A 23,639-nucleotide genomic window follows, 5' to 3' on the forward strand; every position below is an offset into this window, starting at 1 on the left:
CTTACATTCCAATAAGGTTGGATGTCTTCAGGGAGACATTTACATTTCTTTGGCCAACCCTTAGTCACATAAGATTTTACCTCCTTAATTACATCATCTTGTTCCATGTGAAGTTCCCATTGATCCTTAGATACAGCCGGAAAACTAACCTCTAGAACACTCTCACTACCTGTCACATATTCAATGTCCTTCTCAATGGGTGCTCTAGATAAGTAGTCTGCTACTTTATTCAATTGTCCTGGAACATAGACCATCTTGAAATTGTAAGTCTGAAGACCCAGAACCCATTTTGCTATGCGGGGAGTCATGTTTTCCATTTCTTTTTTAGTGAATAAAGAAAGTAAGGGTTTGTGATCAGTACATACTACAAAAGGTACACCCCAAGCGTAGAAGCTGAAATGCTTAACTGCCCAATACACAGCTAACGCCTCTTTTTCCACTGTGGAGTAATTTGTTTCAGCCTTAGACAAACTTCTGGAAGCAAATGCTACTATATTAGTCTTGTTGTCAACTCTTTGTGATAGTGGCCCAACTAACTCTTCCACTTGCATCTGTGTAAATTATGGTATCCTTGCTTACGTCAAAATTGCCAATGAAAGGGGCCGAAATTATCGCTTCCTTTATCCTCTCAAAGGCTTCCTTTTGCTCATTACCCCAATTAAACATGCTGTTTTTCTTAATAAGGTCTCTGAGAGGTTGTGACATCATAGAAACATTTCTGATGAATTTAGCCATCTATTCAGCTAAACCTAAAAATGACAAAACGTCATCTTTCCCCTTGGGAGTGGGAGCTCTTCTCACAGCATCCACAAAATCAATTTTTGGTTTCATGCCTTCTTCCGAAATTGTGTGACCAAGGTAGTCTACAGATGTAACTCCTAATTTACATTTGCTAATTTTAGTGGTGAACCCCACATCTCTTAAATTATTTAGTACTAAAGATGCATTTGAGTTGTGTTCCGCTTCACTTGAACCATAAATCAAAATATCATCCTGAAAACACATGGTCTTTGGACAATCTTTTAAGAGATGTTGCATTACTCATTGAAACGCAGAGGCTGCAGACGCAAGCCCAAATGGCATCCTTAAAAATTTATAGTTACCAAAAGGGGTAGTGAAAGCAGTCAAAGGTTGCGATTAAGGATGTAATTTGATTTGATAGTATGCTGAGGAAAGATCAAGCACACTAAAAAATCTCGCACCCTTAATCGTGCTCACCATCTCATGAATTCTTGGTAGAGGATGCCTATCAACTACAATGTTGGCATTTAAGGCTCTCAAGTCCACACAAAGTCTAATACTTTGTCCTCTGTCCTTGGTTGTGATAACAATGGGTGCCAACCATGCAGAACTCTCTATTTCCTGAATAACACCTTGGCAGACTAGTTTCTCTAATTCTTTTCTTAATGGTTCTCTCATGAGTAAAGGTATTGAACGTGTTCTATGTATCACTGGGATAGCTCCTTCCTTTAGTACAATTTTGTACATGTAGTCTTTTAGCAAACACAATTTGTCTGTGAAAACCTCTGGAAATTCTTTTGTCAGATTGTCTCCAATTTTTGGAGGATCAATTAGTAATACTTGTTCTAGATTATTGGGGTCAAGAGTAATACCTAAATCTTTTTGATGTTTCCATCCTAAAAGATTCGAACCTTTCTTGGTAATGTTTACTTTACCAACAGTGTGTCTATCCTTAAAAGAAATTCTCATTCTCACCATACCTTCTAGAGGTATAGGTTCTCTGTTGTAACCTGAAGGACAAATGTCTGCTTTCTCTAATTTAATATTGTGTTTAGAGAACTTTTCATCAAAAATACTCTTTTCAACTAGAGTAAAAGGGGAACAGGAGTCCACATACATAGTGAATTTTTCATCATCTAGACCAATCTCGCATGTAGGATACTGAGTTTTTTCATCAGTGTAAAAATTTATAGTTACCAAAAGGGGTAGTGAAAGCAGTCAAAGGTTGCGATTGAGGATGTAATTTGATTTGATAGTATGCTGAGGAAAGATCAAGCACACTAAAAAAATCTCGCACCCTGAATCGTGCTCATCATCTCATGAATTCTTGGTAGAGGATGCCTATCAACTACAATGTTGGCATTTAAGGCTCTCAAGTCCACACAAAGTCTAATACTTTGTCCTCTGTCCTTGGTTGTGATAACAATGGGTGCCAACCATGCAGAACTCTATTTCCTGATTAACACCTTGGCAGACTAGTTTCTCTAATTCTTTTCTTAATGGTTCTCTCATGAGTAAAGGTATTGAACGTGTTCTATGTATCACTGAGATAGCTCCTTCCTTTAGTACAATTTTGTGCATTTAGTCTTTTAGCAAACCCAATTTGTCTGTGAAAACCTCTGGAAATTCTTTTGTCAGATTGTCTCCAATTTTTGGAGGATCAATTAGTAATACTTGTTCTAGATTATTGGGGTCAAGAGTAATATCTAAATCTTTTTGATGTTTCCATCCTAAAAGATTCAAACCTTTCTTGGTAATGTATACTTTACCAACAGTGTGTCTATCCTTAAAAGAAATTCTCATTCGGCGTTAGGGACAACGGTGGCAGCATCTCCCGACCCCGCTTGGCGCCATTACTGATCAAAGTTGCATCGCTGTGTTTATTTTAAATTTAGAAGTCTCTTGAGCTGAAACTCTTTTAAAAAATGTCGTCACCTGTTTTTGTATCTTACTTTAATGGTAGTGACCCCATGATGTTATAATTTTACTGGCACGCTGTAATATTACCGCATTCTCGCACTCACTGAGGGGCTAGGTGCTTTAGGATTGTTCCAGAGCTTGAACTGTGCCTGCACGCCCGTTCCGACCCAGCAGCCAATCCCGGGTGCGGAGGGCGGGGCAGAGCCAGGCCCACACAGGAAGGCGAGCGGTTAGCGCTCTAGCTCTTCTACATTCGAGGGCTATTTAGCCACTCATCGCCTCTAGCGCGCAGCGTTTTCGCGCAGTGTGGCGCCTACTCCTGCGCCTAAGACGAGCCGAAGACCAGCCCGTCTGCGCCCGTCCGCGAGAGGTCGGGGCTAGGGGCAGGGGGCTATGGAGGACTATACATCCAGCTCAGAGATACCTCCTAGAAGCAGGATAACATACACCTCTCGGGTATTAATAGAGAATGGCACACATGTTCCTAGGGTATGCATACATGAGGTGGGAACCAACCTAGAGGGCCCGTTTGCCTGTCGGGGATGTCATGTGCAGTTTAATATTCCCATTGAAGTTAGGCAACACTTGGAGCACCCCCCGGACTTGGCGCTACAAGTACAACATATTACATCGACAAACAATCCTATGTGCAATTTACCATTGGGGAGTAAGAACTTGCTGTGTAACATTCGTTCATTAGCCAAACATGCCACTGAGGTATGGGACCTTATATCATCTGAGGAACCAGATTTATGTTTCCTAACAGAAACATGGCTCAAGCCTCACTCAATCCCGGCCATTACCTTGGGTATACCGATAGGCTACAAAATAACCAGGCTGGATCGCCCAAATAAAACAGGGGGGGGGGGGGGGGGTAGCTATCGTATACAAACAAGAAATGAACGTCATTTCTTATCGAGGAACTTTGCACATCTCAGATAGAATTATTGATTTTTAAAATCAATTCAGCATCTAAGGAATACAGGAAGGGAGCTTTGGTGTACCGCCCTCCTGGTCCATGCGAGAACTTTTCTGTTCTTCTCATTGAGGCTTTAGCTCCTCATGTGCAAGAGAAACCTGATTTTCTTCTTGTAGGGGACTTTAATGTCCACAGTGAGTTAGGAAACTGTACGGAGGCAAAAACCTTACTTACGGACTTAGACTTACTGGGACTAAAAAAGATCAATCATGGGCCCACTCATCAAGCAGGCCATACTTTGGACTTAGTCATGTCCAATTCGCCCTTGATCAAATGTATGCCACCTACTCAAGAGGACTGGACGGACCACTTCATCCTTAAATTTTACACCTTTGCTAACTACAAGCCCCGGGCTGGACAGATTGCGCTAGCCAGCACAAGGAGACCCTGGCACAAACTCACTTCGGAGGGTTTTAGGGAAAAATATAAGGAACCCTTAGCTAATAACCCTGCAGATGATATCACAATTGAATCAAATATGTTTGAGGAAGCGGTTGCCGAGGCTATAAATTCTACCATTCCTCTGAGAGTGTTTAAACCTCGTGTAGCACATAAGCAAGAGGTCTGGTTTTCCGATGAATTAAGATCCCTTAAACTAAATACAAGAAAGCTAGAAAAGATATGGAGATCATCGCGGAGGACTGAAGACAAGGAACACCATAGGATCTCACTTAAGACATATCACAAGGCCATTCGTGCTGCACAGAAAAACTATATTGCAGCACAATTATCAGCAACTGGTAAAAACTCGAAAGTGCTATATCAAATCTTACAAACTTTCATCAAGCCAGCAGCCTGTGAAACGGCAGAAATAGCATCCCAAGAACTCTGCGACGAGATCTCACTATTCTTTACAAAGAAGATAGATGGGATCTATGACAAAATAATGCATTTCAACAGAACTGCCATAGCAGATAACATCCCTCCACTGACTACAGGAGTCCATTCTCACTCCGCCCTGTGCCTCACTGAATTCCCTCCCATATCTATAGAGGAGGTAATTTCATTAATCATGCAAATAAAGAGTGGTTGTCCTTTGGATACCATCCCTGCACGTATCATGCCTATGTTGGCTAACGATCTAGGTCCGGGAATTCAGCGATTAGTCCATCTGTCCCTGAGTACAGGGGAGGTTCCCCATGACTGGAAACGGGCGCTGGTAAGACCTTTGAGGAAAAACAATGCCATTCCCTGGACAGAACTGTCTAATTTGAGACCTATCTCTCTTCTTCCCTTTTTGGGTAAACTAATTGAGAAGTTTGTAAACCGCCACCTGTCTACTCACATCGAAAAAGCAGGGGGGCTGGATTCTTCCCAGTCAGGGTTTAGGCCTAGACACAGCACCGAGACCACCTTGCTGTCTGTCGCAGACGATCTACATATGTTCCAGGATAGGGGTTATTCCGTTATCCTGGTGCTGTTGGATCTGTCTGCGGCGTTTGACACCGTGTCGCATAACATCCTGACCTCCAGGCTAGCTGACATTGGCCTGGAAGATAAGGCGCTGGCTTGGCTGAGGAGTTTCCTAACAGATCGTACCCAAAGTGTCACCTTGGGTACATATCGGTCAGAGGAGCTGGGGATCTCTAAAGGGGTGCCACAGGGCTCTTGTTTGAGCCCCACGCTTTTTAACATCTATGTGGCCCCCTTGGCCAACATCATGAGATCCCATGGGTTCATACCGGTGTCATGCGCGGATGATACCCAACTCCTCTTTCCATTTAAAACCCTCACTACAGAGATCAGGAACTCTTTTGCCCAGGGTATGAAAGCAGTGGCACACTGGATGGCGTCCAACTATTTGCAATGTAATGTTGCTAAAACAGAGGTGATGTTATTCGGTGAGGCCAAACTCCTGTGGACTCCGGACTGGTGGCCTCAAGATCTTGGGCCGTCCCTGAGCCTAAACTGGTAGTGAAGGACTTGGGTGTCTGGCTGGACCAGGAGCTTTCCTTAAAACAACATGGTAATCAAGTGGTGGGCTCATGCTTTCACATCATTGGGCTGCTTCGGAAAGTGTTTCCTTTACTTCCAGACGCCACAAGAAAGGCGCTAGTTTTGTGCAGACTAGACTATTGTAACGGTCTGTTACTATCCGCAAACGAAGGAGTCATCTCAAGATTGCAGGTGGTTCAGAACACTGCTGCTCGCCTTGGACTAAACGCACCCCCTCGAACACCTTCCAAACCCCTGTTGGTTAAACTTCATTGGTTACCAGTGAAACAGAGGGTGAAGTTTAAAATATGCTGTATCATACAGAAATGCCTGACTAGGAGAGGCCCGGCCTACCTGGCCAACAAATTTACTCCGTATGTCCCCACACGCTCTCTCAGATCTAGTGAACAGGCCTTGCTATGAGTCCCCAGAGCTAGGAAAGCAAGACAGGGGTCCAGAGCTTTATCTGTGGCAGGTCCTATGTTGTGGAACAGCCTCCCCATAGCTATCAGACTGTACAGAGAACATTTTCCTTTCAGAAAACAATTAAAAACCTTCCTTTTTCAGAATTAGGATACCACTTCAATGTGATAATGGTACACGGCTAGTGTCTGTTCTTTTGTTTATTGATGGTGCTAAAGGGCGCGGAGATACTCCTCAGGGAGTCGATTCCAGCGCAGTACAAACAGCAAATAAATAAATAAATAAATTCTCACCATACCTTCCAGAGGTATAGGTTCTCTATTGTAACCTGAAGGACAAATGTCTGCTTTCTCTAATTTAATATTGTGTTTAGAGAACTTTTCATCTAAAATACTCTTTTCCACTAGAGTAAAAGGGGAACAGGAGTCCACATACACAGTGAATTTTTCATCATCTAGACCAATCTCGCATGTAGGATACTGAGTTTTTTCATCAGTGCACTCTTCGTGAATCTGGAAAACAAATATCTTGTCCTCCCCAACCACTTCCCTCTGATTCTCAACAAAATGAACTTTTGGGCTAAAAGCTTTACAAACTTTCAAAAAGTGACCCATCTTGTTACATTTCCCACATAAAATATTTCTAGCTGGACATTTCCAATTATTTGCCAAGTGATTATGACTTCCACATCTAAAACATTGTAGATCGTCTGATTTTTTTTACTGGGTTCTTCTCTATTTTTCACACTGACTTTGCAAACAGCATCTTCACTACTATTAGTTTTCATTTCATTCTTTTCTTTTAACACCTCTGTTATCTTCTTTTCACGCATACATAGAGCTGTGTGTTCCAAACCCTTGGCAATGCTAATAGCTTCATCTAGGTCAGGATTTCTAGTCAGTAATTCCTCCTGAATTTTCCCATCATTAGTGCACCTGACTAATTGATCTCTAATTAATGAGTCTGTGAGTGCACCAAACTCACAAGTGGCAGCCAAGCCCCTTAACACCGCCACATAAGAAGAAACCTTCCAATCCTTTTTCTGATACCTTTTAAAAAATGTATGTCTTTCCAGAACAATATTTACTTTAACTCTAAAATGCTCCTCTAATTTTCTTAACGTATACTCCTATACGTCCCCACCAGCTACTTCTTCCAAAGGTTCATCATCTACAAACCTCCCTGTAATATCCTCAAAAACTTTCCTTCCCTGTATACCTAGGTTGTGCAATAAAATATGTTGTTTCCTTATATTTGAGAAATTGCCCCCACCAATAGCTATCAGGTAAGATTTAAATATACCTTCCCATCTCCAAGGTATATCTGGTTCACCAAGTTCATTTAAAAAAGGAGGTGGTTGACTCATGCCTGCACCAGCCATGGTAAGGACCCAATAAACTATATTGCAAATAAAATTAGAGAAACTCGCAAAGTTGCTACATTGAAGAGATGCTGTCAGAAAAATAAATTACATCAAAGTACAAACTTTATAATAATATACTAAACTTTAGTGAAGATTGGAACCCCTAGAACTGTAAAGAAAAAAACTGTCCCCTTTTTATTTTCCAGTCCTCTTTCTACTTTCATAGAAAATCAGTTTCCATGTAAATAAAAAATACGTCTTTCCCTGTGGGCGGAAACTTCCTACACCCGCAACCAGAGGGCAGGCAATAACGTCCGTTCTCTCAGGGGTAGGACCATCCAATTCCAGAAGAATCGAGGCAAAATGCTCTGTCCTTGAAACAAATGAAGTTATGATCCAAAAACGCTCTGCTTTTGAAATAAATGAAGCGTCAACAAACGTACCAGACGCTAACTATTTTCCGAAAAAGCTTGAAATTGTTAGATGACCTTGAACTCAAACATCGATGTGAAGACGTAACAGGATCCGAGTGCTCCGTGAAGCGGAACAAACACTGCCGTTTCGTTTTAATGCCAACCGCTCAGCAACGGAAATGCCAAATCCACGGTGACACTGCTTACTTTGAAGATAAAGCGACCCCGGAAAGGTCAGTCACAGCCAAAACATTCATTTTCCATCAGAGGATGTTCAAATGCCTTCCAGACACTATAATTCAGTGTATAAACACTGCACTCCTCTCAAACTGTTCCGATAATACCGTTAGTAAAGCGAGGCAGAAAAATCAAATGTGCTGCCATTCCCTGTGTGATACACGGTTATGCCCTCCCAACCTCAACCAAAGTGACTCAGGAAATGTCCCAAATAAAACAAATTCCCAATATACACAGGCTGAGGTTGTGGCAAGAACAATCCCGGAGACTTCTAATCCTTTCAAATTCTGACAGCCCCCGCAAAGTACTTAATATCTCACCGGCAGCAATGGACACACGAAGCAAACTTAAAGATGTCCATAAGGTACTTCAATTCATCTTGTACTCATTACGCACTCCAGCAAGGCGAAAATCAACAGGGGAGGGTGCAGCGCCGTCCCTGTCACAGCTTCCTTCGCTTGTCGCCAAAATGTAGCAATGGTCCACACCAAAAGGTAAGTCAAAACATCTTTATTCGAGGATAATAAAGCTTACACCATCAGCTTGCTGGGAAAGAAATACTGACTGCCTCAGGTCCCCTTTCTCAACATTCTAAAGCAGCCTTCATGCCAAGATTCTAAGGTGAACCAAAGGGAAGATGGAGGAGGGGTGAGTGGGAAATACCATGAGATAAATTACAACAGTCACTTTATTAGGCCAGGCAACTGAAATTAGCATCTTGCTACAATAACAATTATTGGTACAAAAATACCCCATTGTCATTACTCTTTGAAACTTTTTTGATATACAACCAAATATTCTCCACAAGACTTCTCCTCAAAATACCCCATGAAATGCACAATCCCAATCAACCTTTCCAAACCCCCCTCCCCCACCCCAGAGGGAAGGATAAGCCCGCTCCATACTATCCAACCCCCCAAGAAAAAACGCCACCCATGAAAACCAAAGAGTTTTCCTGCCCCCCCAAACAGAAATTTTTTGCTGCCTCGAAAATTAATTAATATTAAACGAACACCAAAGATTTTCACACCAAAAATCTGCAAGTAGATCCCTCAACTCCATTAAATAGTATGCCTGGCCCATTTGTGACAAGTGTACCCCATCTTCCCTGAAAAGATGATATTCCGCACCTGTGATGTTATCATGAGCTAAAAACTTTTTACCCATTGCAGAACAAAAGATTTTAATTTCCCAATTGAGTTTCCTGCGGGCCCTTTCCATCACCGTGTGGTTGCGAGCTCCCCTCCAATGGTGTCTGTAAATAAATTCTGTCCAAACCAGAGTTGTACCTACCCAGTTATTCTTGATCACCGCCAAGTCCTATTTCATTTTCTTCAAGAGGGATAAACCAGACAATTAAACAAGATAATTTTCCCCTAAATGAATAATTAATAAATCTGGGAAACCTCTAGCAGAAGACAGCTCAGAGAGCATGAAAAATAAAGCATACCACCTCATACCCCCTTTCCCCTGCCACAAGACTTCATGTCCCTTGCTAGGCAAACCAAGAGCTCGGCCATAAATCTGCTGTTGGGCGAAGCTGGCTGACCATTTTACAAAAGAATGGCCCACTATCCATGTCCGCCTCTTTGATGATACTGAACTTTTAACCCCACCTAGGCGGGAAAAAACCAAAATTAGTCCACATATGAAATAAAACATCTAATTTCCTCACATAACGTGTACAGCAATCAGATTTCCATCTCCCAATCTTTTTAATGTCGTCCCATCCCCATCCCTATCTGGACGCTTCGGTCGCTGCCCCTATCCGAAAAGAGTGAGTCCCAAATAGTGAGGGTTTTTTCCCAACAATGTCAAAGCTTTACCTAAAACTGCCAATAGTTGTCCACTAGTAATTTGGCTCCCATTACTATGCATGAATATGTCCCCATGTTGCAAACCTAATGAAACATAAAATGACTCCCATTCCCTTAACGGACAACAGTCCTGAACTCCGCTACCATTCAAATAAATACAAGTGCCTTTACCCAGCTGGTCAGTTTTTGACTTCCTCAAAAGAATCCTAAGCTTCCCTCCTTGCACCTGCATATCCTCCACTTGCATACCTTTCTGATCCCGCAAACCTAACAACTCGGAAACTCTAAAAGCACCGAAAAACAACCAAATCATACAAAGTCTAAAATGTGAAACCTCCCACAAATCATAACCGCAAACTGTTAGCTGCCTTAGAATTTGTTGCAAAAGTTGGAAAGTGATTGGATCACGTAATGGCGAAGAAAAAGAACGCTCCCTCCCCAGACCCTTCAACAAACGCCTTAATAAAACATCCCCCGTCAACTCCTGTCCCCACCACAACTGACTATAAAAAGAAATGCCAGCCAATTTTCCTGAAATTGTTGGATGAGATAAACCCAAATTGACCAAATTCAAAACAAACCATAACATAACCTTTTTGATACCCTCTGTAGAAAGAGCAATTTTGTGTAACTTAACATAACTTAAAAACTCCGTCCAGGCCTGACGATAACTGCGCCTAGTAGAAGGGGGCTATAGATTTTTCCACCAGATCAACGATTCTCATTCCCCCAGCGCCCAGATGTCCTTCGGGATCGAGGTTTTGCAGCTGTCCGCCCCCGGCGCCAAACAGAGCATCCGCAATTGAATTATTAACACCTGGAATGTGTCTCGCTCTAAACACAATGTTTAATCTAAGACTCTGCAGCATAAAAGACCGCAACAAGTGTAATACACGCACATCCTTTGCCTTCTGCTTGTTAATTCGCTCCACAACGGCCATATTGTCCGTGTGAAAAAGAACACTCCTGTCCTTAAACTCCTCCCCCCAAACTAACACAGCCACAATGAGAGGAAACAATTCAAGAAAGGCTATGCTTCGGCCTTTTTGTAGCCAATGTGGAGGCCATTTTTCCACGCACCAACGACCCTCCCGAAAAATGCCAAAACCGTGTGCTCCAGCAGCGTCTGAAAAAATTTGAAAATGCCAGATGGTATCATCCTCCACAAAATATAGAGAGACTCCATTAAAATCCCTCAAAAATTGCAGCCAAATTAATACATCTTCCTTAATCTGCTTGGTGAGCCTAATCCTGATGAGGAAGAAATGCCCCAGACATCGCCATCCAACAAACGCCTACAAAATGTCCTGCCAGCACGCACCACGCGGCAAGCGAAATTCAAGTAGCCCAATAAACACTAAACCTAGCAATCATGAGTTCCGTATCAATTTCAATACCTAAGAATGTAAGTTTGGTGTCTGGACCCTCAGTTTTCCCAGGAGCCAGCGGAACGCCGAACTCCTCAGCCAAATCCTGGAAAATGTGTAGGCATCTGTGGCACTGATCTGACTGGGCCTCGCCAATAAACAAGAAATCATCTAAATAGTGACATACTTGTTTTTTCTGAGAAACACCACTGAAGAAAAGCATTGAACATTTCAAACAGTGCACATGACACTGAACAACCCATTGGGAGGACTCTGTCTATGTAAAAAGAATAATTGAAAAACATGCCCAGCAGCTCAAAGTCCGACGGGTAAATCGGCAGTAAACGAAACGCTGATTGGATATGACATTTTGCAAGTTCCGCACCACACCCAGCTATGCGTACCATCCTCAGTGCATCATCAACAGATGTATAGGTTACATTAGAGTCTGTCGGGAAATGAAGTCATTAATAGACTGGCCCTCCGGACACGATAAATGATGGATTAATCTAAATTCACCTGACAATTTTTTAGGAACCAAACCCAATGGGGATATCATCAAAGTCTTCAAAGGACAGTGCTTAAAGGGGCCTGCTATCCTGCCCTCCTGTACCTCCAAATCCAGTTTCTTCTGAACCACTTGAGGCAATTCCTTAGCCGATTTTAGATTGTCAAACCATCTATTGTAACTTGGACCCTGGTAACCTATCTTAAAACCCTCTTTAAAACCCCAAAAGAGTTTTGAAGCGGACTCCGCATCAGGATAACCTTCCAACCACTGTGTCATGACCGATAGCTTAATTGGCGTATGAGCCCTTTGCAATAAACTGTGGAAATGCTCCCCTACCTCTTGGTGATTTCCCTTGATCCCCGAACCTTTGGTTGGCAAAACAATGTATGATGGCATGTTTCCCACCGCACTGCGAACATTCATGCTTAAACCTGCAAAACTGTCTGATGCATGAACCTCGATTAAAGTTCCAGCAGGCTCCCGTAACTGGCAGTTGTCCTCTACCCAACCACCTGCCCCAAATTGGGCAAGGCAAGGCAGAAAGGGCCGATAAGTAATTGGCAGCCCGCTTGCAGTATGAGTCGTCGCGGGCGGTTGAGTCGAGGACATCCACTGGAGCCACAGTTCCTCTCCCCCCAAGGCTTATCATGAAAAAGACTTACTCTAGCCCTGAACTCTTCGTCATAGCTGAGCCATGCGAACCCCCGAAATGTAATTGTGCTTTGCGTATAATATCCATGTACTTAAACATGGCCACAGCCCTGTCCTGATGTTTATCAGAATAGACGCTTGCATAGATTAAAAATGCTGCCGTTCAATTTTCGTTATTTTAGGAACCCTGGGACGACTTGAAAGCTCCCACTCCTCCTCATTGGACCCCTCCTTCGCTTGAATGTCCCTATGAAGGAGCTTGAAAACGTCAACAAACTCTCTTCTTTGTTTTCTCAGCTAAATGTGTCCCCAGGGGCATGGACATACCCATGTAAGGTAATTTCCCATGTATGGGGGAATGGCACCCAAATCTTGCCCTGATGAGGAGTTTGACCCATCCAAAACCTGTTATCAGTAATTGTCACCTTACTCGATTCCACAACACCTGTACCCACTCTCACCTGTTCTGGAGACTTTTCCACCATCTCACCCACCCCCAAACCTGAAACTTCATTCACTGAGTCATCGCCCACCCCCAGTGAACGTACCCTGTTTTTGCCCGCCAAAGGTTGCGGCCACGAAGACCACTACTGAGGCCTACCTGATGTCAACTGAGTAGCCCGCTTCTGGAATTCCTTTGGATCATCTCGCCATTGCTGACCATGAAGCCGTTCCTGCTCCCCTGTCTTATCCGCTCGTGACCTCTGTAAATTACTACCAACAAAAGTTGACCCCCACCCCTTTTGTGACACCACTTGTTCTTGAACCATAGCTCTTGAATCCAAATTCACATTATCAAACAGAACACCTTCATTTATATTATCAGCCACCAGCCCATGACCAGCATCTTTAACAGGTATAACCAAATCCGTATTACTACCACTCTGCATTTCCCTGTCTCCCACCCCACCATCATAACAATCCCAATTGGTCACAGCAAAATCCGCATTTGATCCGCTCTGTGTATCAACCCCCTTACCAAAAGCCGCACCCTGCTTCGCGCTCTTGAACTTGGAAGCACCCGCCGCCATCTGCGGGACCTTTTGTGATGAAGATTTCCAGCCCCTCATGCCAGAAAACGCTACCGACTTACCGCTAACCCGGACTTGCGTTGAACTGCCCCCTGCAGAAGATGAAGGAGTGGCATGATCCACCCAAACCTATTGCCCTCGACGTGGCCCTAATGCAGAGTCAAAAGAAATCTGTGAGAAACAAAGAGGAGAACGAGATTCCGGAAAAATGGCTTCCAAGCCTGAAGAATAACCAGCAGGTTCTAAACGTGAAGAAGGGTATAAGTTGTGAGACAGTAAATCGACGTCATCCAAATCCTGATCCTCCTCACCCACTGCTGACTCTGTTAAATCAAAAGATGAGGTGGTCATTTTGTCTTGTAAATATAAATTGTCATTTTTCCCAGGCGGGCCCCTAGGAACCGGAGACAAAAACACCTCGGAAACCGCTCCTTTCCCTACCGGACCCAGCACCTGAGCACCGTTATCGTTCGGGATATTGTGAAATCCATCTGACAAAAGTTGCGCCCCATCACTGTCCTCACCACTGTCACTGGAGTAATCCACCAATACAGCAGAGCGTCCCTCAATAGACACAGGAGGCGCAATATTAATGGAAGACATTCCTTCAAAATTAGCATTATGTTTAAGCACCTTGTCCCTGATGTGCCCTCTCTTGGCTTCCAAAGGAGAGGCCGGCAAAACAAAATTGTCATTCATCCCATTGGTATCACCAAACCCCCTCTCCCTGCTTGACAGAACTTGCTGAAGGAAGGCTCCTAGAGGAAGTACCACCCCTGCCCTGTGCTCTCCTCCTAGAGCGTCCCACACAATGAGAAGCTGCCGCCCCCAACTGACCTGAATTCCTGTCAGGGAGCGAGTGACATCTGGGAGCCTGCAACTTGCTGCCTCCGCTTCGACGTGCCACACGACCTCTGTGTTGCAGCAGCAGGGGCACCACCTCAGCGCGACCTTCAAGCACTTGTGACTGGCTCTTCGCAGGCAAACAAGCTGCCACCGTCTCAGAAACTCCTTGGGCTGCCACACGCTTCGGGCATCTCCCGGCCGCCACTGCTAAAACTGTGTAGACGCTAGGCGGCAAGAAGTCCTCACGGCCCGCATCATAAATAATGCGGAGCGCCTCCTTAACTGCCGCTGTCTCTGCCATCCTTCAGAAAGCTACTAAACTTGACAGAAAATAAGTGTGAAAAAGGAAAGGCTTGGGTCACAAAAACGACCGGCTTCCAATCTCCTCACTCAAATCGCCGCTTTCCTCAACCGGCGCCCGCCAAACCTAATGCTAATAAGCTCCGCCCACTACCTGCCTAGAGCCCTCACGCGCTGTGTGGACTGTTCCACCGCGCAAAATTCCCCAGGGGACGACGGCTCGTGCCACGATCCCCCTGGGACCCCAATGTGCAACTTTATGTTCAAGAAAAGTAATAAGAAATTCACTGGAAGGAAACGGAGTACAAAGCAGCGAGAAGGTGAGAACAACGGGCACTCAGCCAGGAGATGTGTGAAATGGTGGTGTGGGTAAGATCGAGGACAGAGAGTCGTTTTGGGGGAGCTTGAGAGCTTTTGAGGTGAGGTAGCCGGGGAGATTTGGGAGACAAAACAGAAGCGGAGAGCACTTGGACGACCGAAAGTCAATTGCTTAGAGCGTGAGATTTGAACGTGAGAGCGGGACCGCCGTACTAATGGCGGGGTTGGGAGAGACCAGGTAGTTACTTGAGGAGTGAGCGAGGTTGCTGGAGAAGGGTTGTGCAGGATATGAATTTCTACGAAACATAGTTTACTGCTGTCGACATCGTGCATCCATGTTCTGAATTGACACGGATCATATATCGATAGTCGCTTGCTCGTATCCTTAACCCTTCTGCTTAGTTAAACCATCACTGATTACTTTCGTTCCTGGCTTCTTGTAATATGTATTTTCCCTTCATCATTTGTCTCTTGTTATTCGTTAGATCGCCACTTGACTCTTGCGTCCCCTGGCAGCTAGCGCTTCCCTCGATTATCATCCCATACCTTAACACCTGCCTTCCTGTGCAGCTCTAGGTAATCGCTCTTTCCCTTCATTCCTGGCTTCTTGTGATTCATTTCCTTAGTTGTGCTTCTTCAGCTCATTACTCATTAAAAGCCAGACTTATAGAACATCCCCGGGTGCACCAGACTTTATGCGAGCTCTTGTTCCCTGCATCCTGAGCCAATGATGCATATGGCGTTGATTGTGCCTCTTGTTTGCCTTTGTCTATCACTCAATCCCGGCTACATTTTTTTCTGCTGTGTCTTTCAACTCCTGTGCTTTTCTACACTAGCATTCAATACGTACATAGCTGGCAGCAGAGGTGAAACTAGAGCCAAATTTCGGGGGGGGGGGGGGTTACGAAGAATTTTGGAGGGGGGGGGGGGGCTGACTCTTCCAGCAATATGCAGAGTGGAGATGTGGGGGCTCTAAGAAGGGGTGAAAAGCAAACAAGCCTCACTAACACGTAAATGGTCTTTTAAAGACCTGTGAAGTACTCTGATGCGGCTGTGTGTGTGCCCGGGAAGCTGTCTCAGCCCGGGCTGCCACACACGAGGGGGGCTGGGGCTGAAGCCCTTTGAGCCCAGTGGGTGTTGTGCACCTGGCTGGCAGTACTTTAATTATGACGAAGAAGGTGGGGGTCTCTCTGAAAGGGCCGTTGCCAAAGAAGATCTTTTCCAAGAGTTACTCCTTTGTAATTAAGAGTGTGGTTTAGAACATGTTGTTGTGGGGATTCTGTAGAAAAAACAACAGCTAAGACTCCCCCTATTACTTTAGTATAGGTAATATATCCAACAATTAGAAAACAAACCTCATTTTGCCCACACAAATTGAGAATTTTTTTCATTTATTTAATATCAAAAAATATAAAAAATAAAATATACAGACGTACAATATCTTTTAGTACATAGAGGATATTCTTGATGGAGAGTTAATCACCACTTTTGAGAGAACTCTAGTAAATTATACAACGACTAATATCTCACAGTAGGGAAATATTTACCAAAGGAATATTGAACACACTCAAGCAAGACAGATAAACAAACAAAAGACAATTAGAATAATGTCACATAGTCATGGACAGAAAATACACAAACAATAAAGTGACCAGACACAATCACAAATAACATAGAAAAATACTATAGTGCAGTAAAGTGACACAATAGGCGCCGACGCGCGTTTCGGAAAAGGACCGAGGTCCAACAAGTCCTTCGTCAGGGCGCAGAGAATCACAATTTGGTATTAAGTCATAGATCCATGTTACACATTTCTTAGGTCATCGATCCAAATAACACATTCCTCTAAAGAACATATCGAAGCCAACTGTGAGATATCGGGATTTCTGGATCATACCATGAAATCTACTATGAAGTAGTCCAGACGAAGATAGCCAATGGGGTCACAGAAATACAGATGGAGCACGTCAGTACAGAGTCGAGGGGACGTTATGAGGGTCCAAAACTTCGTAGTATATCGTAGAGATAAGCGGACCCGTAGGTAGATGGAACTGTACAAAGTATAGAAAAACGGCAAAACTTGGTACTACTATGGAAGGATCAAGGTCTACGGAGTATCGGCATTTCCAACGAGTCGTGTATGCTCATTAAAAAAACTTCAAAAGGACAAGCTAAGACTTGCTTGGTAACACTATAGATAGATCAAAGTCAATGGAGCATCGGAGTTTCCAAATAGTCGAGTAGTTTCTTTACAGAAAAAATAATTTATTATATAGGTAGGTGAATCCGTCACTTCTGTCACCCGGAAACAGGAGTGAGGGTGTTGTGAACAAATATAAGCACTACTAAAGCATCTCGAATACAAGACCAAACGTTAGGTGCGCCATGTTGTGGGGATTCTGCTCATGCACAGAACTATGCGCAGGAAACCAGGACCTCAGTGAATTGTGGTGTACCAAAAACTCACCTCAGTACCCAGAACCCCTATCCGACTAGCATCAGTGTCTCATACGTTCTCCGTACTACAGCGAAGCTACCAATGTTTAGACAACCCAGAACAAGCAACTTAGGATACTCTCAGGAATGGTGGGAATCAAGAACACTCTTTCGTCTTTATTCTCATACAAGTCCACAACATGCGTAATCAGAGACACAGAAAAGTTTTAAATGTTTATTTTTAACTACATGCTCTAAGATGCAGTATTTTGGCTAACATAAGCAGACAAATGATTAGAAATAAAACCATCAGAATAGTTACAGTTCCATAAAACACAAAGGGAGAAATCATATTATAATGATAGTGGAAACAGGTCCTATAGCACCTTGTGTACTACCCTCCCCTGGCTAGAAGCTAGTTTTATAATAATAGAAGGTCTCTAGGTTTGAATGGGGAGCCCCATACCTCCAAGATCAGCTTAGGTGATTCAAATCACAAGATCAGCAACGCTCTCTATGTCTGGAAAGGTTTCCTCCAAGTGCCAGCATCATGCATGTAATGCAATATTAAAGGCACCCGAGTTTCAGATATTTGCAGCTCTGTGCTTGTTGTGTCTAGAGCGTAGGCTGATCAACCTGAATTCAACAGCATACATTGCTATTTGACCGTGAAGGCTTCTGCACACAGTGTTCAGACTAAGGTCGCGGTGTAAGTCTAGGGATGTGAAAAAAAAACCATTCTCATGTGAAGAAAAAGCAAGCAAGCAGTTTTACTTATAATAACAGTTACCTGTGGTGTCGTGTGCAAAAGCAGCAGAGTGGCAAGATGGCGTTTAACTTCTCAAATGCTTATGCTAACATAGCAATGTGTGCAGGCAGAACCCTGTCTTCACTACACCCTCCCTTGATCGGACCACGAACAAAAAGGTAAGCAATGTAGGAACGTAGAGTTCAATTTCGAGTGGGACGGAACCAAGTTCATATTTTGCCAAACCGGATAATTGGTAGTGAAAAGTTTGAAATTGTGAGGTGGTAAAAAATTAAAATTAACAATTAAGCAGGGGCGGTATACAGCCCATTCTGGAGCAAAAAAAATAAAAAAATGAGTGAGTACACGTTGAAGATGAACGAATTGCCAATTGAATCCATCAACATATAAGCACAGTATGTCGCAACAGCCTCCAAGAGGAAGTCATTTCAATCATCAGTAAAAGATTCAGTCATCCAATCTAATAAAGTAAATGAACATACATGTTCTTCGATAGCCAGAGCCTCTAGCACCATCAGAGGCAAACTTGCAATTTCTTTGATATAACTTCGCGCTAGGAAGTCATGGGCCGCTGCACATATATGCCAATATCCTAAGATTCGATGTGCAGCCGCACAGGCCATAATCCCGATACCAGAACAGTCCAACACATGAGCCACTAAGGGACTCATTAGTCGACCATAATCCGGGGCAGGAGACCCTGTGTTTGAGTGGCACAAATCCAGGGCCCATTCAAATGAGCAATCTAGGCAATGGAAAACAGGTTGCACGCAAGTAAAGTATGAGAACCGGAAGGACAATCCATAGGCTACACTCAAAGTGGCCAGAGTGTATTATCGGCGGCTCTGAGATGCCACAGTTGTGTTTCTGTCACTGGCCCCCCTGTTGCTAGCGCCGGGACACTCCTGGGAGTAGCCGTGCGCTTTACAAATACCCAGTAACATTAACAGAGGTAGCGTTCCATAGTATTCAAGCATCCAGTTGCGAAGTTGGAGTAGCCGGGGCAAGCTGTCGTGTGACACAGATTGTGCAGCCATTGCGGAGCAAACAAATCAACAGCAGCACACCAGCAGTCAAGGCGAGGAATAATGGAAGCCCGCCAAAGACGCTGGAAAAAATAGAATGAAAAAATGCACGCGCCGTGCAATTGTATATTCTTGCAAACTAATGGGCGATCAGGTGTAGAAGTGAACTCCTCTCCTTTTAAATAAACCTCTTTACCCTCTCTCAGGCACCTGTATGTGAATGGGAGTGACTAAACATCATGGAGAAATGCGCTACCCAATGGCTCATATCTGCCTAAGGCATAGTGTTTCATACATGAACTGAACTTAAACAATGGAAAAGGTAGTGTGATTAACCCATGAATAAGCCACACAGCCGAGTTCGATTCGGCCACAGAAAATGGTAAAGGTTCCAACTTTTCAATATGCAATAGAGAATATGTTGCATCCTTCATGGACATGAATTGTTGTTTATAAGTCAGATTAAACGGTAAAAACAAAGATGACGTATTCATGTAGTCCCAGGGAACTGTCCCAGCCTTCAATGTTTGTAAAGTCCATGCAAACTACATTATAGAACGCAATTGATATTGACCATGGTATAAAACAGACATGTCATCCTGTAAAATATCCACAACAGATGAAACAATATTATCTAATGTGTAAATTCTGGAAGAAAGAGTATTAATGCTATTATCAATGACAGCAAGCACTTTTTCCAAATCAGCTTAGCAATAGCCCTCAATCTAGAAGCAGCTTCAATTTGAGATAATCTCCAAACTTCTTTGTATATAGCATATACCCATCTTTTGGACCTGTCTCCCACAGGGCCTTTAACACTTTTTAATCATTCAAATCAACATCGTCAGTCAATTGGGACAAATTAAGTTTAACTGACGCTAAGCTGGAATGTTTAAGCCAGTTCTGACATAATTTGCCTACAGAGGTGCCAATTCGGATCCTGGTGAAACCGGGTACGAACCGTCGGTCGGAGCGTTTTCTCCATCCGACTCGTACCCGGGAAATAACATTACAAACATGGAAGTACGATTCCCACGGAAACACCATTTCCGTACGGATCGTAACAAACACCGACCGATGAAAAAATACATACCAATGTGATCCGGGAATGCTCCGACGTGACGTCGGGACGCATACAGGCTGCGGTTCACGAACCAGGAAGTACGATCCGCACCGACGTCACCCCGCACGGATGATATTTTCCGGCTGCCAAAAACTGCTGGGAAACCAGGACGACGCGCACAAGGAGCACCTGTACGCGACGGACAGCCATGGACCCGAACCTATGTGTCATCCCAGCCCTCATAGCAGTCCACCTGCTCTACAGGCACCGACGCAGACGCCGCAGAAGGTCAGAACAACACCCAGGGGCAAAGGGGGGGGCAGGGGCAGGACACATAACCCCCACACAAGTCACAAATCACACATGCCCTGGACATACCTGACCTGCAGGACCTGGTCACCTCGAGGGGGTGGGGGCGTGTCCAGCAACGCAAGCGTCCGCCACAACGGAAGTGGATGTTGACGCGAACCGGCAACACAACAATACCGGTACGTACCGTACCCACGCCTTAAGAGCGTGGGTACGGGCCGTACCACGCCCACCACTACATCACCCCGACAATGGCGGTACGGCCCGTACCCACGTTCGAATGGCCTGGGTACGGGCCGTACCAGCATTGTTGGGGTGATGTGGGGGTACGCGTGGTACGACCCGTACCCACGCTCTGAAGGGCTGGGGACGGTGCGTACCCCTACGGCACCCCATTGGGGTTCTGCACCGTACCCAGGCCCTCAGAGCGTTGGTACGGGTCGTACTACGCGTACCCCCACATCACCCCAACAATGCTGGTACAGCCCGTACCCAGGCCATTCGAACGTGGGTACGGCCCGTACCGCTATTGTCGGGGTGACGTAGTGGTGGGCGTGGTACGGCCCGTACCCACGCTCTTAAGGCCTGGGGACGGTACGTACCCAGCCCTGCAAACCGTGGGTACAGGAATGTACGGAGCGTACCCCCACCCGTGTATGTACGGAGCGTACCCCCACCCCACCAGTGTATGTACGGAGCGCACCCACACCCGTGTATGAATGGAGCGTACCCCCACCCCACCAGTGTATGTACGGAGCGTACCCACACCCGTGTATGAATGGAGCGTACCCCCACCCGTGTATGAATGGAGCGTACCCCCACCCCACCAGTGTATGTATGGACCGTACCCCCACCTCACCAGTGTATGTACGGACCGTACCCCCCACCCGTGTATGCATGCAGCGTACCAACTCCCCACCCGTGTATGTACGGACCGTACCCCCACCCGTGTATGAATGGAGCGTACCCACACCCCACCAGTGTATGTACGGAGCGTACCCCCACCCATGTATGAATGGAGCATACCCCCACCCCACCAGTGTATGTACGGACCGTACCCCCACCCCACCAGTGTATGTACGGAGCGTACCCCCACCCGTGTATGAATGGAGCGTACCCACACCCCACCAGTGTATGTACGGAGCGTACCCCCACCCGTGTATGAATGGAGCGTACCCCCACCCGTGTATGTACGGACCGTACCCCCACCCCACCAGTGTATGTACGGAGCGTACCCACACCCGTGTATGAATGGAGCGTACCCCCACCCCACCAGTGTATGTACGGAGCGTACCCACACCCGTGTATGAATGGAGCGTACCCCCACCCGTGTATGAATGGAGCGTACCCCCACCCCACCAGTGTATGTACGGACCGTACCCCCACCCCACCAGTGTATGTACGGACCGTACCCCCACCCGTGTATGCATGCAGCGTACCAACTCCCCACCCGTGTATGTACGGAATGTACCCACACCCGTGTATGAATGGAGCGTACCCACACCCGTGTATGTCCCGACCGTACATGCCCAGACATAGGAGGGGTGTGTGCAGAGTCCTCCCAGCAGTGCCCAGACACAGGAGGGGTGTGTGCAGAGTCCTCCCAGCAGGGCCCAGACACAGGAGGGGTGTGTGCAGAGTCCTCCCAGCAGTGCCCAGACACAGGTGGGGTGTGTGCAGAGTCCTCCCAGCAGTGCCCAGACACAGGAGGGGTGTGTGCCTATCACTCCCAGCAGTGCCCAGACGCAGGAGGGGTGTGTGCAGAGTCCTCCCAGCAGTGCCCAGACGCAGGAGGGGTGTGTGCAGAGTCCTCCCAGCAGTGCCCAGACATAGGAGGGGTGTGTGCCTATCACTCCCAGCAGTGCGCAGACGCAGGAGGGGTGTGTGCAGAGTCCTCCCAGCAGTGCCCAGACACAGGTGGGGTGTGTGCAGAGTCCTCCCAGCAGTGCCCAGACACAGGAGGGGTGTGTGCAGAGTCCTCCCAGCAGTGCCCAGACGCAGGAGGGGTGTGTGCAGAGTCCTCCCAGCAGTGCCCAGACATAGGAGGGGTGTGTGCCGATCACTCCAAGCAGTGCCCAGACGCAGGAGGGGTGTGTGCAGAGTCCTCCCAGCAGTGCCCAGACATAGGAGGGGTGTGTGCAGAGTCCCCCCAGCTGTGCCCATGGAAAGAAAGGGGTTGTGTACACACAGATACAATGGCCACAATTGTCAGTCAGGTGCTCAAAGACCCAGCAGAACACGAAACACATGTGTGCGAGGCTGGGAGTACACACATGCAAAGTGCGGAAAAGGGAACATGTACACATGAAGTCCTGTCAATATACCCCACTCACAAGTACAGTGACCCCCAAGGATGACACAAATGATGCAGGTGGAGACCTTGGCCAGCATGCATGGCCAAAGTTGAAGGGGTCCGTCACATACCCAGCAAATGTAGACACAGCACTGCACAAATGTCTTCACAACACCCTGCAGGGTAGATGTCAGGGTCCACAGAGAAAGGAACACAACTTGGGACAATGTCACCATGCAGTAACAGCTTACATGACCAAAGTTTGATAGCAAATACCGTGTGATGGCACACAGATAACAGGGTCCACCCCATGAACAGCACACTACAACATATCCCAGACACCTAACACATTATCGCCACCCGAAATCATGGAGCAGCACCACCAACAGCAATGCCAGTAAAGCAGTAGTGTGCCAAGGAAAATAAAATAGCTTTATTCAGCAATGTCCCAAAATGATTTGTACGAAGAGTTCAAAATGCACAAGGCACATAGGGCAGTCCATTGTTCCAATCCAGGTGGGGGACACATTGGGATGCGTGTCCCCTAGCTTGCCTGCACAGTTCAGACTACCTTGTCATCCACGGGGGGGGGGGCATCATGTGGGGGGGGGAAGGACCAGGCACCGCAGGGACAGGAGGGGCAAGGGTAGGTGTTGTGGGTGCAGGGACGGACGACTCCAACACAGGGGGTGGGGCAGCGCCAAAGGTGGATTCGAGCACGACGCTGCACACTACTGCCAGGTCGCCCAGCGTCTCCCCTGCACCTGAAGGAACCACAGGCCCCAAGGAGGGGGGGGGCAGGGATGGGTCGCAGCGCTACCGGGGGAGGTTGTGGACAGGCGGGGGGGGGGGCTCAACTCCCCTGTGTCCGACTCTTGGCCAGGAGAGCTGA

General features: G+C 46.0%; 1 protein-coding gene across 1 annotated transcript in view; it reads left to right on the forward strand.

Moving 5' to 3' along the window:
• The window catches only part of LOC146871801 (uncharacterized), a gene marked incomplete at its 5' end in the record, with an annotated part of 718,460 nt that overhangs the window by 166,713 nt on the left and 528,108 nt on the right, over positions 1–23,639 (forward strand). The window lies entirely within an intron of this gene.

Source organism: Triturus cristatus, chromosome 1_1 (genome assembly GCF_964204655.1).
Source record: "Triturus cristatus chromosome 1_1, aTriCri1.1, whole genome shotgun sequence".
In the NCBI taxonomy this organism is placed as follows: domain Eukaryota; kingdom Metazoa; phylum Chordata; class Amphibia; order Caudata; family Salamandridae; genus Triturus; species Triturus cristatus.